Genomic DNA, 15075 nt, shown 5'->3' on the forward strand with positions numbered 1-15075 from the left:
GTGTTACTAGAGTAACTATGTATTCATATATTTAATTATGTAATTATTTATGATGTAAGTTAACCAACAGATAGTACCCTAAAGCAAAGTACAATTTCCTAACATTCACACTCCTTGAGGAGTTTTAATGAATCCATTCCCATTCCATCTTAATTGTAAATGATTTCCTTTATATTTTAGTTATTCACTTTAAACCCTAAATTTGCAGGCAGCCCACATTGTCTGCTTCAAATTCCAAAGTACCTTTTCCCATTAGTTAAATCACTAGATGGCTGACACAATAAATGTCACATTTTACGTTGTGTGTAATTGAAAAAAAAGTAGTTTAATGGTTTAATTTGGTAAATGAATGGATTATCCGCAGACAACCATTCTATTTTACCCTTTTATTCCTGGTGTGTTTCGCCCAGAATTTAACAATTCCAAACATGTACAAATATATGATATACTGTATAGTATAATAGGAATAGTTTTTATAAGTCAGTATAAAACTGGGTTCAATATGTGGACCTGTAATATAATGTGGAAGGAAATAATTTGTAGGTACTTTGCCTTCCATAACAATCATTTCACTGCAGCGTCTTCATGCGTTCTGTGTGGTACGTTTAGGGAACCGAAAAATATAATCTAAGGGTCTGAAAAGATTAGGATCCTGCGAAAAAGAAGCAAATGTTGATACAAACAGTTATTTCTGGTGTCTGAGTGCTGTTCTTTATGGATCCCTTTAAAACTTATATTGTAAATAAAAAAAATACACACAACACCAGAAAATGTAGTTTGTAAATTTGTCAAGAAAGAGCTAATTCAGTCAAATCCTACTCAAACATACTTTTTGCTCATAATGTTTTATTATTTATGCTGAAAATACTTTGAGTAAATCTGTAAATGCAGGATTTTATTGTGGTACTTCTTTTTTTTGGTAAGTTAAATAAAAAAACATTAGACCCCGTGTCGAATATTACAGCTTTCATCCACTGAATTCCATTTGATGAGTAGTAACCGCTGTATCATACCTTGCTATTTGTGCACAGTCGCGTGTACATGTTTTCATGAGTTTCTGTAAACCTCTTGATCTATTCCTCACTGTATAGTTTCCCATCATTGCTGATTGATAAGCTGCTTTGACCCTGTGTGTCTACATGTCCCTGCAGTCGATGGAGATGATGATCGATGTTTCAAGTGACATTTCTCAGCTAATAACCTCTTATCCTATTGATTCCCCGCCCAGATATCCTGCTCGGCGCTCTTTCAACAAATGGATTTTTTTCCCCCTACCTATCTTCCATTCTCATGTTTCTGTATTTCCTCGAATATATAACATTGGCATTCTGCGTTCCCTTTTTTTGTTTCATATAGCTCACCCCGAAGGCTAAACTCACCCAGAAATTAAAACCAAATAATTCAATTTTCACAATGGCCCACTTCAAAAGTCACCCTGCAGTTTGCCTACTGTAGTCCTAGCACATCTGAAAGGATGGAAAGAGGGAAGGAGTTGAAAAAGAGCCCTGTCAAAAATCTAGTCATGTGTTACCAGAGTCTTTGAGGAGCTTCTCAAAGGAAATGATGTTTCTGCACGCCCATATCACAAAGGCAATCACTGCACACTCACTCACATCTTAATTAAAAAACTGTGGGCATAGACTGACTTCCCGGCTGTGCTGCCAACTTTCCCATTCTTGTTGAAGAAACGAACAGCTTCTTCATTGTGTGACTTTTAATCTGCATTCTTGCCTTTTTTATGGCTCCGGCGCCGGCAACAGAAGCGGCCGGGTGGCATTATGTTTTGGACTTGTCTTCCGTCTGTCCATACAGACGGAAGACATTTGGCACAAACGTCCAATCGAACTCACGGATCAACCGACTTGAAATTTGGTTGTCAAAGATCAATGTGACCTGACAAAAACATGGCCATAACTCAACGATTTATATGCAAATATGACAATTTCACACAAATGTCTAAAAGGGAAAAATAATGACGTGAAGACATCTTTGATGGATATGGATAGAAACTGCAACATGACATACTGTGATAATTTAGTTTTAATTTATGAATCTCTCCGAACAGAACTCCAAAGGAAAACATCAAAGTTTAACAAAGGACTAAGGTGAACATGCTTCATTGAGTTAGAGAGATTGTTGTTTGCAAATAAAAGACAGTGAACAGTAACAGAGAAACCTACGAGCCAGATAATTACATAGTGTTGTTGTCCCACGAATCTCATTAGATGCATTACAATGTGCTTTTACCCTCGGAGCAAATTCCAGCCTACAAGACATGTAGTGTTGAACATTTAATTAGCTGAATGCCTGAATGTTGACAGCTTCAAAAATGACTCTGTTATCTGTTAATTTCTGGTTCAAGCGATATCCACTTTAATCGCACACCCATCCAGTTTGCAAATGGCAATAAATTGAATAGAGACTCGTTTGATTTCCTGTCCACCTGTCTCTGTGCAAATGTTGATCACAGCTATTCAGACAAAACAGGCCCGAAGCGTGATAGATCATTTAGTCACTCCAGTTATTTCCATGATTAATTGCCCCTGTGCTCAGTTTTATGCTGAATAAGTATGTCTACAATCCGCCAATCCAAATAGCCACTGCAGACACTGGCATTTAGTCCATGAACGGACATAAGGTATCAAAATATACATACTCACAATAGACTTTGGCAAAATGAAGCAGAAATGCAAATGTGCAAAGATATACTGATATCAGTGCTAAATATAAAACTGATGAATAAAAAGAAAACCATTGTTGGACTTTAACTATTAAATTTTCAATATGTCGTGAATGCATTGAGGTGATAGTACAATTGTGAACTAAAAGGGATAGCTTTGTTATTTGAAGTAGATTTGCATAAGAGTGCTTAAACATAGTCGGTGCATAACCTACATTAGATGGCACGACTCCAGTTTTGAGAGCAAGGCAGCTGCTGTGGACGGGGGAAGCAACGAAACATTTTTTGGCATCTACTCTTCGTAAAACACTGGATGAGTACTTCATAGAACCAACGAACCAAACTACTATCCCCTATCTAAATGCATCTGTGGGCATTGTTTCATCCTGTGCCATTCAATTGTTCACACACATGTCGGTCATATAACCTCACAATATATACACCAAAGCACTTCTGTCCAGTGGATCATGAGGGCTGAACAAAAAAATAAATCGTTCAACATCGTTGTTAAAAATAGACACTTTCACACTGAACATTATATATTATATGGTAATGCTTTTCTTATCAACCCACAAGCTAGACTGTATATGTTTACATTTAAATCCCTGAATTGTCTTGCTCGATCTTCCTAGTTCATGAAAACAACATTAAACATGTCAGAGGAGAAATCTTTGATTCAACACTGATCATATTTGATTATAGTATGATGGGTTTGTCAGTTCATCCCTTTTATTTAGCTTTTAGTTTTGTACATATTGATGTGTACATCTAGAGCACATTTCCCTCCACTCTGTCACCATTGCAGTGATTTCAAATCTTCTGCCAAGTACATCAGAAATTAATAGGAGTAGCGGTTATATAAGCGAACCCATGCCAGCAGCAAAAAGAAGTATGCGACTACACACTCGTACCAATGATAAACTCTCATGTCTCACTCTTGCAGTAGATCTAAACCAACAATACAAGTTCAATTAAATGTTTAACAAATGACTTGACTTTAATATCAGCTATATGAACATTAGATGATCATAATCATACACATTTCTGCCTTTATGATTCGAGCAAACGTTTCACTTTAGTTTGGGCAGGCTTAGCAGGAAAGGTTAAATACGTGCCTGTCTGTTATTAGCAGCATGAGTTTGATTACCCATGTACAAACAGAGTAAACCACAGCAGGAGCATTGAATTCACTTAAATGTCATGTAGATTGAGCATGTTCAGCTATCTCGCGTCAATGTCTCATCCATTTCTCAGAATTGTCGAGTAGCATTCATCGTTCTGTTTCCCTTGGATCTAAAACACTTCCTCTTCATGGCCCCAAATCATCCACGATTGTTTAAATGGCATGGACCATTGCACTGCATATCCTACTAACTAAACACTCCCTGATCCATCAGAGGTAAACTGTCCAAGAGTTCAGATGGCAACACAAGAAATCGACTGATTGTTGTACTGCTGAACTCCAGCAGAAAATACCTAATTGCTGTAGCGCGATAAATTTCTCTTTTGATCGCCTCTCGCAAGTGGCAAAGAATGTGAAAGACAGACAGGAATAGTGTTGTGTATTGTTGAGCTGTGAATCTTCATTTAGCAAATTGTCCATGCCAGGAAACTGGCACACCAATTCCATGCCACTGTCAATCACCGCCACCGTGTCCTGCTGCAGAATAATTTAGAGGAAAGTGCCCATTCAAGGGCAGACATTTGAAATAGCTGAATTTGGTTACCTGAGGAAAAAAATCTTAAAACTTTAACATTTTAGCCACTGCCTGCTATCTTAAAAAGTATTATATGCAATAAGATATCAGTCTGCGGTTTTGCCTTGATGATACTTCCTAAATGTTAGCAAATGTTGTCTGTTTAAAAGAAAATTGGTTATTTAAACATGTTTATAATGACTACATTTATTTGTGTCAAACAGGTTCACATCCTCCAAAAATAAGTGTTTTCTGCATGTCATGTTAACACCTAATTGATCTTCACACACACTTTGCCTGGACACATTAATTATATGTTAACGTACCAGGGGAACAGTTTGAGTGTGTCATAGTGTTCATGTTCTCCTTCCCTGTATGCACAGCTCAGATTCAAGTGTGCATCAGCTCTTTGATGACATATACATGTTATGCAGACATGTATACAATTGTTAGGCATATAGGATACTCTATGATGTTCATTACAATGGAGTCCCACAGGAATCAGTGCTCGGTCCTCTACTATTCTTGGTACCTTTGGGTCAAATTTATTTACCATCATGGGGCCATGCCAACTGTCGTACAGGATTTTAACACTGATTATCTCACAACGTCCTTTAGTTAAACTCTAATAAATCAGGAGGAATTGTTATTGGTTCTGACTTTTATTTTTATCACACTCTGGGGGCCTAGTCTTCAAACCTCACTGCAGAAATGTGAATTTGATAACAAGCTTTCTTTTTTCTCGCCACTGAACTTGGTTGTTGAATTCTGCTTCTTACATCTTGGGAACATTTCCAAAATTCAATATTTTTTTTTTATCTGCAAAGCACTAGGATACTGTAACCCAATGCTTTTATCACATCCAATTGGATTACTTTAACTCTCTCTGTTCCTATCTCAGTCAGTACAACCTATACAAACTTCAGCTGTAGCAAGTACTCGCAACATCCAATCAAAGATGGGATATACCAGCAATTTAAGCCGCTCTACGTTGGTTGCTCGTATGTTTTTAGGGTATATTAGGATTAGAATAATCCCTATAAGGCATTTCCTCCCAAATTAGTTTGCCAGAACGGAATAGTTATTCATTCACCAGTCAATAACATCAATTTAGTCAGCTGCAACATTGTAATTCTTCAAAGAGATCTGTGCAAGATTCAGCATTTGATATGGTCTAACTCTTGTTAGATCTGTAAGGACTCAGAGGTTAAAGATGTGGTGAGGTTATTCAATAAATCTATTAAATGCAAGAGCAGAGTGCGGCAGTATATTCCATTTTCTTCATAGAAAACTGATCAAAAGAAAAGTAATAAAGCTTCAGCGTTTACTGGGATATTACCTGTGCCCCATGTCTTTCTACTTGTTTTATCTTTTATAGGTTTCAGAAACTCACAAAGTGGAGGTCTTTGAGCCACAGGCTGCTGAGCTGTCATCCAAAGATCCAGTCGACCTGCTGCGCGCTACCTCCTCTGCGACACATGTAACCGCATGTGTTCAGATTTTACGCTTTTCTATCTTGAGTATGTTTGAAGATGTGCTTACAGGGCTTCGTCCCCTTGGTCTCGTTAAACATTGTAATGGGACATTTTTCCATCAGCTTTTTCTTAAAGAACACAAAGGAAGAAGAGGATATTGTACGTTGGGGACAAAGTGAGACAAAGATAGATACAGAAGGAGAGTGCTGAGCGAGATGGGGAGGAAGAGAGGTTGAGCTCTTATATTTAATGAGCTTTGTCAGCAGTGAACATTTCAGGCGTCTGCGAGGGGAAGTTTTGGTGTCTGACTGAGGGGGCTTTTTATTATTCGGGTGTATTATTTTGAACAGATATTTTCAACAAACACATTTTCTCTACTTTTCCCTCAGCACAGGATGTCCTTAAAATAAATCAAACAAGGTGATTTGAACATTCTAAAACTGTGTTTGGCAATTAGCTTGCAAATTTTCTGAATAAGTGGTTTGTGATGGCCAAGTAGAGGTCGAACCGCGTCGATTAAGGTGCCAAATTCAACGTGCTGCTCTTTCAGTATTTTTGCAGAGGCACAGCGGCTCTTGTCGAGCTTCTTGTGCAAAAGTTTCCGTCCTGCAAACTTTTAATAGCTAGATATGACGTCCTGTCATAGTACAACGCTTTCTCATCAAATAAATTATAGAATGACCACGCAACGGGAAAGTGTTTTGGTTCCGTTAAGTGTCCTACAGTGTGGAAAATGGTGCTATAGGGGATTAAAATCATGTCTCGTTGGATGAAGGGTAAAGGATTAGCAAATAATAAGGAAATAAACACATGAACACACAGCCAAGGAGTTAACTGAGTGCAGACGAAAAAAGAAAAGAGAAGCATCAGGCGAATTAATGCTTAAAAGTCTTTAAATGTCTCGGATGTTATACACTTGTGTTTAATGTATGATTAAGTTGATTAATCTGCGTAGCAAGGCTTGAAAATGTGGAACTCACTCTTGCAAGCTTTTCACTACGACGCTGTGACACATTGGATACATGCTTTGTCAATTAGTGCAGCAAAGTGGAACTGATTGTGACATATTCATCAAAATATGATTTGCTCAAATAAGTGTCGTCGCCCACACTCGTAGCCGTTCGAGTTCACACGCCACACAGCTACCAATTAGGGTTCAGCTTCTTTCAAAAGTCACTATTTTGTCACCAAACCATGTGTTGAGCGCAACAAAAAAAGAAATGTTGTGTGCGATCGAAAATTAATTGTTTGCCGTTAGTTTTTTTTCCGTCAGCGGGAGAACAAAACAAAAGGTAGACACATGAAGAATGCAAACGCAGCAGTCAAACGGTTTCAGGGAGGGGAAGGCGGAGGAGATGACAGGGGAAACGAGCGCTTACACGTGGTGAAACCAAACATTCTGTCTTTTGGTTCCTCAAGCGGTGCATGCCTCCGCTTCCATTAACCTCCATGATGACAAGAAGAAAACAAACGGATACTCCCCGCCTCTCTCGCCTGCGCCCAGTAGCGCATGTGCTACCGAGGTGGGGGACGGATCACGGGCGACACAGATTAGGAGTCAACAGGGTTCCCTTCATCTGGCTGGATGCAGCTGGAGGGCCGATTAGACAACTCAAGCGTGGGTGAGGAAGGGGGACGCCCGATGCTATCACAGCCTCTCAAACTCACTTCCTCGCTGGGAACTCCGCAGACTACCGTGAAATTGATCAGGCTCCCCGAAAAGAAGTCGCAGTATGTGTGAGTGGCGTCTCAAAGGAAAGGGAATGAGGACAACTGCTATGTGGAGATGCCGCCGGGTCAGGAAAAACGTTTGTGTCGTTTATCAGATTCCGTTAACTGTCTGTTAACTGGCTCGACCCCGGGTAGATTTGGTCAATTGAGTGTTGCAGTTTGAGTTCCTTTACGTTTTATTCATCATTCATTAAACCACATTTACCCCACTCAGACATTGTGTTCTTTATTTCAGCACAGAAAAGTAACAAATAATTTGACAAATTGAACAAACTATTGACTCGCTAGCCGCAAAGCATACAGGGGGACAATGATAACGGTAACAACGCATCTTTACGGCCACTCCCAAATTCAGAGGGTCTCTGGTTTGAGAGTTTAATAAGTAATGGATAACGCACAAAGCATGAGCGTGATCATTCATTAATTCCTCATAATGGACAGCTTGCTATCTCGCTCATATCATAGTCACTTGGCAAAGTCTTAAAAAACATAACATTAAGACTTAGAATTAATGTTTTTTTTTACAAGCCCTTCACTGTTTTTTTGGTAACCCAGAGTGTTTTATAATACCCGGAAGACCCATTTTAATCACTGAGGTCCTTATGCAATAGAGACACTGCTCCAGTCAATAGGACAGACCTTAGACGACGAGATATTTCTAGTCCGCTCAGCTTATAGAACCCAGCAGTGTGCTAGCAAGATTCAAAGCCAGTAACATTGACTCTTTGAAGTATGGATGTGAGAGAGGATGGCTAATGTGTGGGGAAAGTTCAAAGGGGAAATGTTTAGAGCATGATGCATCATGCATGATTGGGGTTTCATACTGTATGAATGATGGGTTCCCCATTTCGAAATGTAGTAATGTATATTACATACCAATCATTAAGGACTTATAGATGATGCACTAACGGATGCTTTGTAAATGTTATTTAATACCGCAATTCATGATTAGTTACTAGTCGTTAGTTATGTATTTTGTGTGATGCCATCTAAAGTAAGGACTATCTTTGCCTTACAAAGCTTTTATAGATGACATTAAAAGGCCAGCAGTGCCTCATAGCTAACACAAATCTCAATGATCTTGTCTACAGAAAAGGGAAATAGACACAACAAAAAGTAATAAAGAACATTAATTTGATGGTGATGCCCGTCAGAGGTATGAGTATTGAGTGTACAGTGTTAAAAAAGAACTCCAAACATACCCAATACTACTGATTTATCAACAAACAAAAATGTCATAGTGAGTTAAAGAATCTGGTCTTTCCACTGGTTTCAATGTCAAATTGATAAAAGTCATGTAACTATTATTCTCAGTCTTATTTTCCACAATACAATTGACTCTTGAGGGGTCAAATTGATAGGAGAAAGATTTGTTGAAAGCAAACACAAAACCACTGCTAATAGAAAATGGATATCCTGAGGAATTCTTTTTTTCCAATTCTGGGTTCATCATTTTTTTCTTTAAGTGATGTCGCCCCGACTGCAGATAGCATCTGTCTTTTGAGACGGTTGAACCGATAGCGATCTCTCCCTCTGGTTGGGTTTAAACATTTGGGGGAAGGGATATCTGCCATCATGTCAGAGCTGCACTCAGCTTCCTCTGAGATATTCTCCTCCTAAATCGTTCAAATTGAAAATAAAAGATATTTACAGACTATCTGCCACAGCTATCTGAAAAGAGGTAATCGGATTTGGGCCGGGCTCTGGGTCTGGGCTCGCTCCAGGATTGTTTATATCTGGACATTTTACGCCCTTGTCTCCTCCTCTATCGCTCTTCCACTCTTGACACGTTTGCTTTTTTACACCGACTGTGACCTGCGCCTCATCCAGTGACTCATCCCAGGCAGGGAACTGAGTTAGCTTGACCTTTAATCCGTCAGGCACACAACCAAAGTGACCTGACAGGGATGGGGTACGCCTTGTGCCGACTGGGCGTTTTTCTTCCTGTGATCCGGGCTAAATGAGTTTGCTCCACATTCGGCGCATTTCATCTGCGACACTTAAAATAAGTTAAAAAAAAAAAGATACTGTCACTGTAGATGTGAGCATCACCGTCCTTTTCATTTCAGGCCCAGCTTTGATGATGGATCAGAGGATCTGCACATGGAAAAAAAAAGACTTAATGGTGAACCTCACCCTCAACAACAAAGAGCGCACTCTTCAATATGTAATAGAGCTACAGGACGACAGCCGATACGTCCCTTGCCTTGTTGAATATCTGATCCCGGTGGGAAATTATCCAAACATTAAACATATGCTTAATAAAAGAAGCAATCTATTTTTTTCTGTATTTAAATTGGTCATCCAGGTTTTCACTCTGACAAAGGCAGGACAATAGAATAGCCCTCTGAAGATGAAAAGAGTAGCTTTGAAGCACCATCTTGTGTTAAAAGAAACATTTGCATTTGAATGATCCTCTTTGAGTCGGTGGAATAAATGGGCATGGAAATCTTCAGTGTTACAGCTCAACTCCTCACCAACGTTTATGTAACCCAATAAAGGGATAATGAGCCATCATTGCACTGTCAATTACAGGTGCAGTTATGATCTCTGTGGCTTGTTTGTTTTGTCGGCTGATGTGCCTTCATCTCGCAACACGTAAGGTGTTCGACATCCTCCAGAGACTACTGTATGTACAGAAAGGCTGATAACAATGGGGATTATGTAAGTAATGACTGAATTATCTATACTGCCTCTGGAGCTTTTCTCACTGAAGCAAAGGGAACTGCTTCCACACTCCAAGTAAAAGGGGCACTAAAAGTGGTACTTTATATTGTCATGGTGCTTAGTTTTAAGTCAGAGACACAAAGAAAACAGGAGCTTCACATTAGAGCTGGAAGTGGCAGGAAGGCAGCGACTTAAATTCTCCTTCATTTCCTCGAAGTCGGTCTCTTTGAAGATATTGTCATTAGGTGACATGACTGCTAATAATGTGGGGCAACAAACATGTCACCTGTGTTTCTGTCAGAAAAAATTGTTACTCGACAACGGATGTAGAATCATCTTCCAGGACATATATTTTTGCAAGGAAAAGGGTTGAAATCACCTACCTTACAAGGCAATTGCCCATCCAATTCTGCTCAAAGTCTGTGAGCACTGGTTTATATACCTACAGATAACACACACACACACACACACACACACACACACACACACACACACGCACACACACACACACAGGAGTTTCGAAGCAGAGTCATTTACATGAATTTACATTTCCATGTCTTGAAGTCGTCCCCATCTGACGTTTGTGTCTACGAATATCACCTTGACGTCCGTTCCAAACCGCTCATCCTATTTAGGGTCAGCTGTCTAGACATGAGGTGAGATAATAATGGAGAAGGATCCTACGGGAGTCACAGACTTCACGGAGGCTCACACTTTGAACAGAAAATTTGAACATTCTAAAAGTTTTCTCAACAGTTTCGTTCTCATTTATCTTTTTAGTGACACAACCAGTGACAGAGGTTTTGTGTAATGAAATGCAGTTTTAGTCATAGTTGTACAAAAACTAAACTACACCATGTTGTGAAGGGTAGAGCATGATGAATATCCTTTGAGCTCTTCACAGGCACCTTCCGTCCTCAATATTACTTTGTTTGGGTAACCATGATATACTGTGCTGTTCAAATAGAATAGATGCGAGCGTATAACATGTCTGATGCATGCGTGACCGAGAGGGGAGGTTAGCCAAGAGGAGAGGTTAGCCAAGAAAAGGTTAGCATTGAGCAGGTTAGCTTAAACAGGAGGTTAGCCTAGAGGAGGATAGTCAAGAGGGGAGGTTAGCCTACGCGAGGTTAGCATAGAGCAGGTTAGCCTAGAGGAGGTTAGTCAAGAGGGGAGGTTAGCCTACGCGAGGTTAGCATAGAGCAGGTTAGCCTAGAGGAGGTTAGTCAAGAGGGGAGGTTAGCCTACGCGAGGTTAGCATAGAGCAGGTTAGCCTAGAGGAGGTTAGTCAAGAGGGGAGGTTAGCATAGAGCAGCTTAGGAAAAAAATTACCCATCATTGTTGTGATTTACAATTGTGATTTACATATAAACAAATGTGACGCCTACCAGTGTTTACACATGTGTATTCAGATAGTTAACAGAGAACCTTGTACATATAAGCGGTATAATACTTTGTTTTAAATAACTGAAATGTTTTATCCCGAATTCAAGTGCAGTCCACCCTGTCGCCAGCAGAAGGCAGGGTGATGTGTTATCCTGCTTGAGGTGAGCGGACTTTACGTCAGTGAAACGGTTTAGCACCACAAAGTCGCGAGTGACGTGATGTTGTTTGGCTCCATGAATGTTTATTGTGTCATATGATTGAAGAAATGTGAATTACCATTTGCTATGTAAATATGCTAAATAAATGGTTGATTCTGGAAAGTTGCAGCAGAGTGACCAGACGTAAAAGTTGTGTCGTCGTCTGTGTGTCGTGTTTTTCAGAATCACAAAATCCGCACATCAGGTACCAATCCTGGTATCTGTAACACATACATACATATATACTCACTCAGGTAAACACATTTTCTCTCTTTAGCTTTTACGTTTCGCTGCTCTGTGCAAGTGAGCCATGTAAATGGCAGTAGTCCTAACAAGCAAGGTTCAATAAGGCAGAAGAAACTCATTAGATTATAGAGCTTTAATTAGCGCCCAACAGAGTAGACGAATGGTATCAGGCCATCCGTGAGCACTCGCACTTTTAAAATCTTCTCTACTGTTCTGCTCCCTTTTCTTTCGCCGTGACCCCAAACTGCCCCTCGAAACGGAGTGACAGCTTAAACCGCCCACACGAGTTTGAAGGGGATGTGGGAAAGCTAGCAGCATCGAGTGAGTACAAAAATGTAATGTGTTTGACATTGTCAGATTCTATCATCAAACGCACAAGTCTCAGCGTGCGGCTGTGGCTTTCTGTGTCGTTCATAACATAAGGATTTAACCAGTGCACAATGTTTCCATCAGAAAGAGTCGCTGGTGTCCGAGCCTGTTGTCAGTGCTTTGCATTCACTGCAAAAAGGGTTCATCAAAGAAATGGTATTTTTCTTTTCTTCCTATACAAGATAAATATTGCTTTTTACTGGCATCTATAGTTATACAAACCCAACAAAGAAAATATGTACATTGTGTACATTAATTAATTAAATAATGAAATCAGATTTATGAAATTGTCTGAGGTTGTGAAAGCTATTGACAAAAGCAGGACTGTTATAACTCATATGTGACCCAATTAAAAATCTTGCACTTTTGAGACGCTCCCTACCCTTTACGTCGGATCACGAGGTAAAAAAAATATTCCACACTACGCAACGAGCTGAATCTTTTCTTATTGCCGCAATGTGTGTTTAGGTTTGAGTTATGTCTTAAAGCAGCTTTACCGAAAATTGAGAGTCTGCAGGAGAAAGCTATGGGGTGAGCCCAATATCTGAATGAATGAGTAATGAATAGATAAAGATGATAAGGTGAATCATAATCATGTTTTAATTATCAAGCTTTTAAAATCTAGACAGCCTCAGAGGCTGAGATTATTCCATATGTCATATCAAGCTGTAGCTTCCCAATGGGGTTCCTTATGTAGATGAAGTTCCCAAATGACCTGCCGTAGGTTTGTGCGTGATGATTGCAGCATATAGCCACATATATCCTCACCCGTAGTCTCAGTGTATTACCTACAGTGACTCAGATGGCGGTTGGCACACGTACAGTTCGGCGAAGCAGACAGGAGCATCCACCCGGAGGCGAAGCAATGTACTAGTTTGGATCTTACCAAGGATGCATGTGTTGGGGAAGTAGTGAGCATACAACCGTAGACTTTGATCATACTGCACTAGTTGTGCAATATTAGGAAGTGGTCACTTTCGATCAAAAAACATTCTTGAAACAGGTTGAGGCCCACTCAAGCTGTAAAGTGCACTCAGGGCTCAGGGTCAGGACACGGCTGTGCTGAATTGCCGGTGACATTAGTTGCTGGACTGAGTGACGAGCCGTGTGTGAGGCAGGGAGGAAACACACTCCTGATGAGGCCGTTTCCATCTCAAGCTCTAGGTTCTAGAGGTAATATGAGTGATAAATGTGATTTCAAGCCCCTTTTAGTTGGCATTGTTGCGATATTTTTTATACTTTGCCTGTCTCATTCTTTTGTTTGAGACTTCTAAATCTCTCAACAAGAGTCAAATGTTTATTTCTCCTTTTCTAGCACAGGATGCTTTGCGGTGCGGCGGCCCGGATCCTCGGCAGCGGGCCAGCGGGAGCCGAGCCGCATGCTAGCAATCGCGTGTGGTGATTAATCACGCGGTGACTCTGCGTCTCTCGGGCCCGTCAGCCACTCTGGCCGCATGAGGTCCGGGCGGAACATCTGGGGCTGTCTGGGGACGTCGCAGGGGTGACCACGGCACATTCGTCACCCCAGGGACAGCGACCAGACGTGTCGCCTCAATCTCTCGTCATCGCCCCTCCCTCCTTACCTCCGGGGTCCCGGCAGACCCTGCTTGGACACTCTTATTACATGACACATAACACTCTGAGGAGCTGTGAACAGAGGAAAGCGATGTCTCGAGGCTGCACATCAGCGACAATAACAAGCGGGGCCGGTAATGTGCCTGTTGGTTGAGCTATCAAGAAGAACAACAACCTGCTGGGTGTGGGAATAAGGCCTGACACATCGCTCGAGAGGAAACGGCTTAAGACGGGGATGAGGCTTAAAATACCACCGCAACAGAGACACCAAAGTGGCACAGGATCAGACCGACAATAAAGATAAGTCTTAAAGTTCTGCTTAAAGCGGCGCATCGGCTTGAAAGGGATGAAAATACGCACCGGTTGAGAAGCAATAAAGGAAACGGAATCATACAAAGAGTTGTCAGTGGCATGTCTTTCATCGCGGGCAGATCGGTCTTGCTAGAAATAACTCCACGGCTTCTAACAACACAAACCATCCCGGTCCAAACTGAAACCAGCTGGGGCCGATGTCACAAACGCGCCAAGCCGTGTCCTCACATCATGTTCAGCTGCTAAGACTATTGTAATAGGGGGGAGCGTTTGTTCTGTGCAAACTAGACCCAGTGGGCTTCATTAAACATCCCGCAACCAAAGGCAGTGGCTGAACATTTAAACATAAAATATACACTCCCACACAATTAAGATAAGGGATTATTTAGATGAGCTCTGTTTATTGTAGTAATACAATTCACTGGTTGCATGGAAGAAGAAAAAATGCTCTCAATGTAGTTGACCTAAATATTAGACCATGAAATATGCAAAGCAAGATTTAACAAAACAAATGCTTCCAGTGGGCAGAAGACGCTTCGCCCATTAAAACAATCCCCCGAATTACGCTCGCGATCCGCCGAGCGTTTCACTACAGACATTGTGTCCTGTGGCTTATTTTGTAAACATGAACCCGATTATATCTGCAGCGCAATCCTGGTGATTCACAGTGAGTCAATACGGCGGAGATAAGATAAAGCAGCTGCGATGGAGTTAATGCAGATGAGGTATTTTGGGGCATA

This window comes from Clinocottus analis, unplaced genomic scaffold (assembly GCF_023055335.1).
Source record: "Clinocottus analis isolate CAN_PGR_092001 unplaced genomic scaffold, fCliAna1.0.p SCAF_13, whole genome shotgun sequence".
Taxonomy (NCBI): domain Eukaryota; kingdom Metazoa; phylum Chordata; class Actinopteri; order Perciformes; family Cottidae; genus Clinocottus; species Clinocottus analis.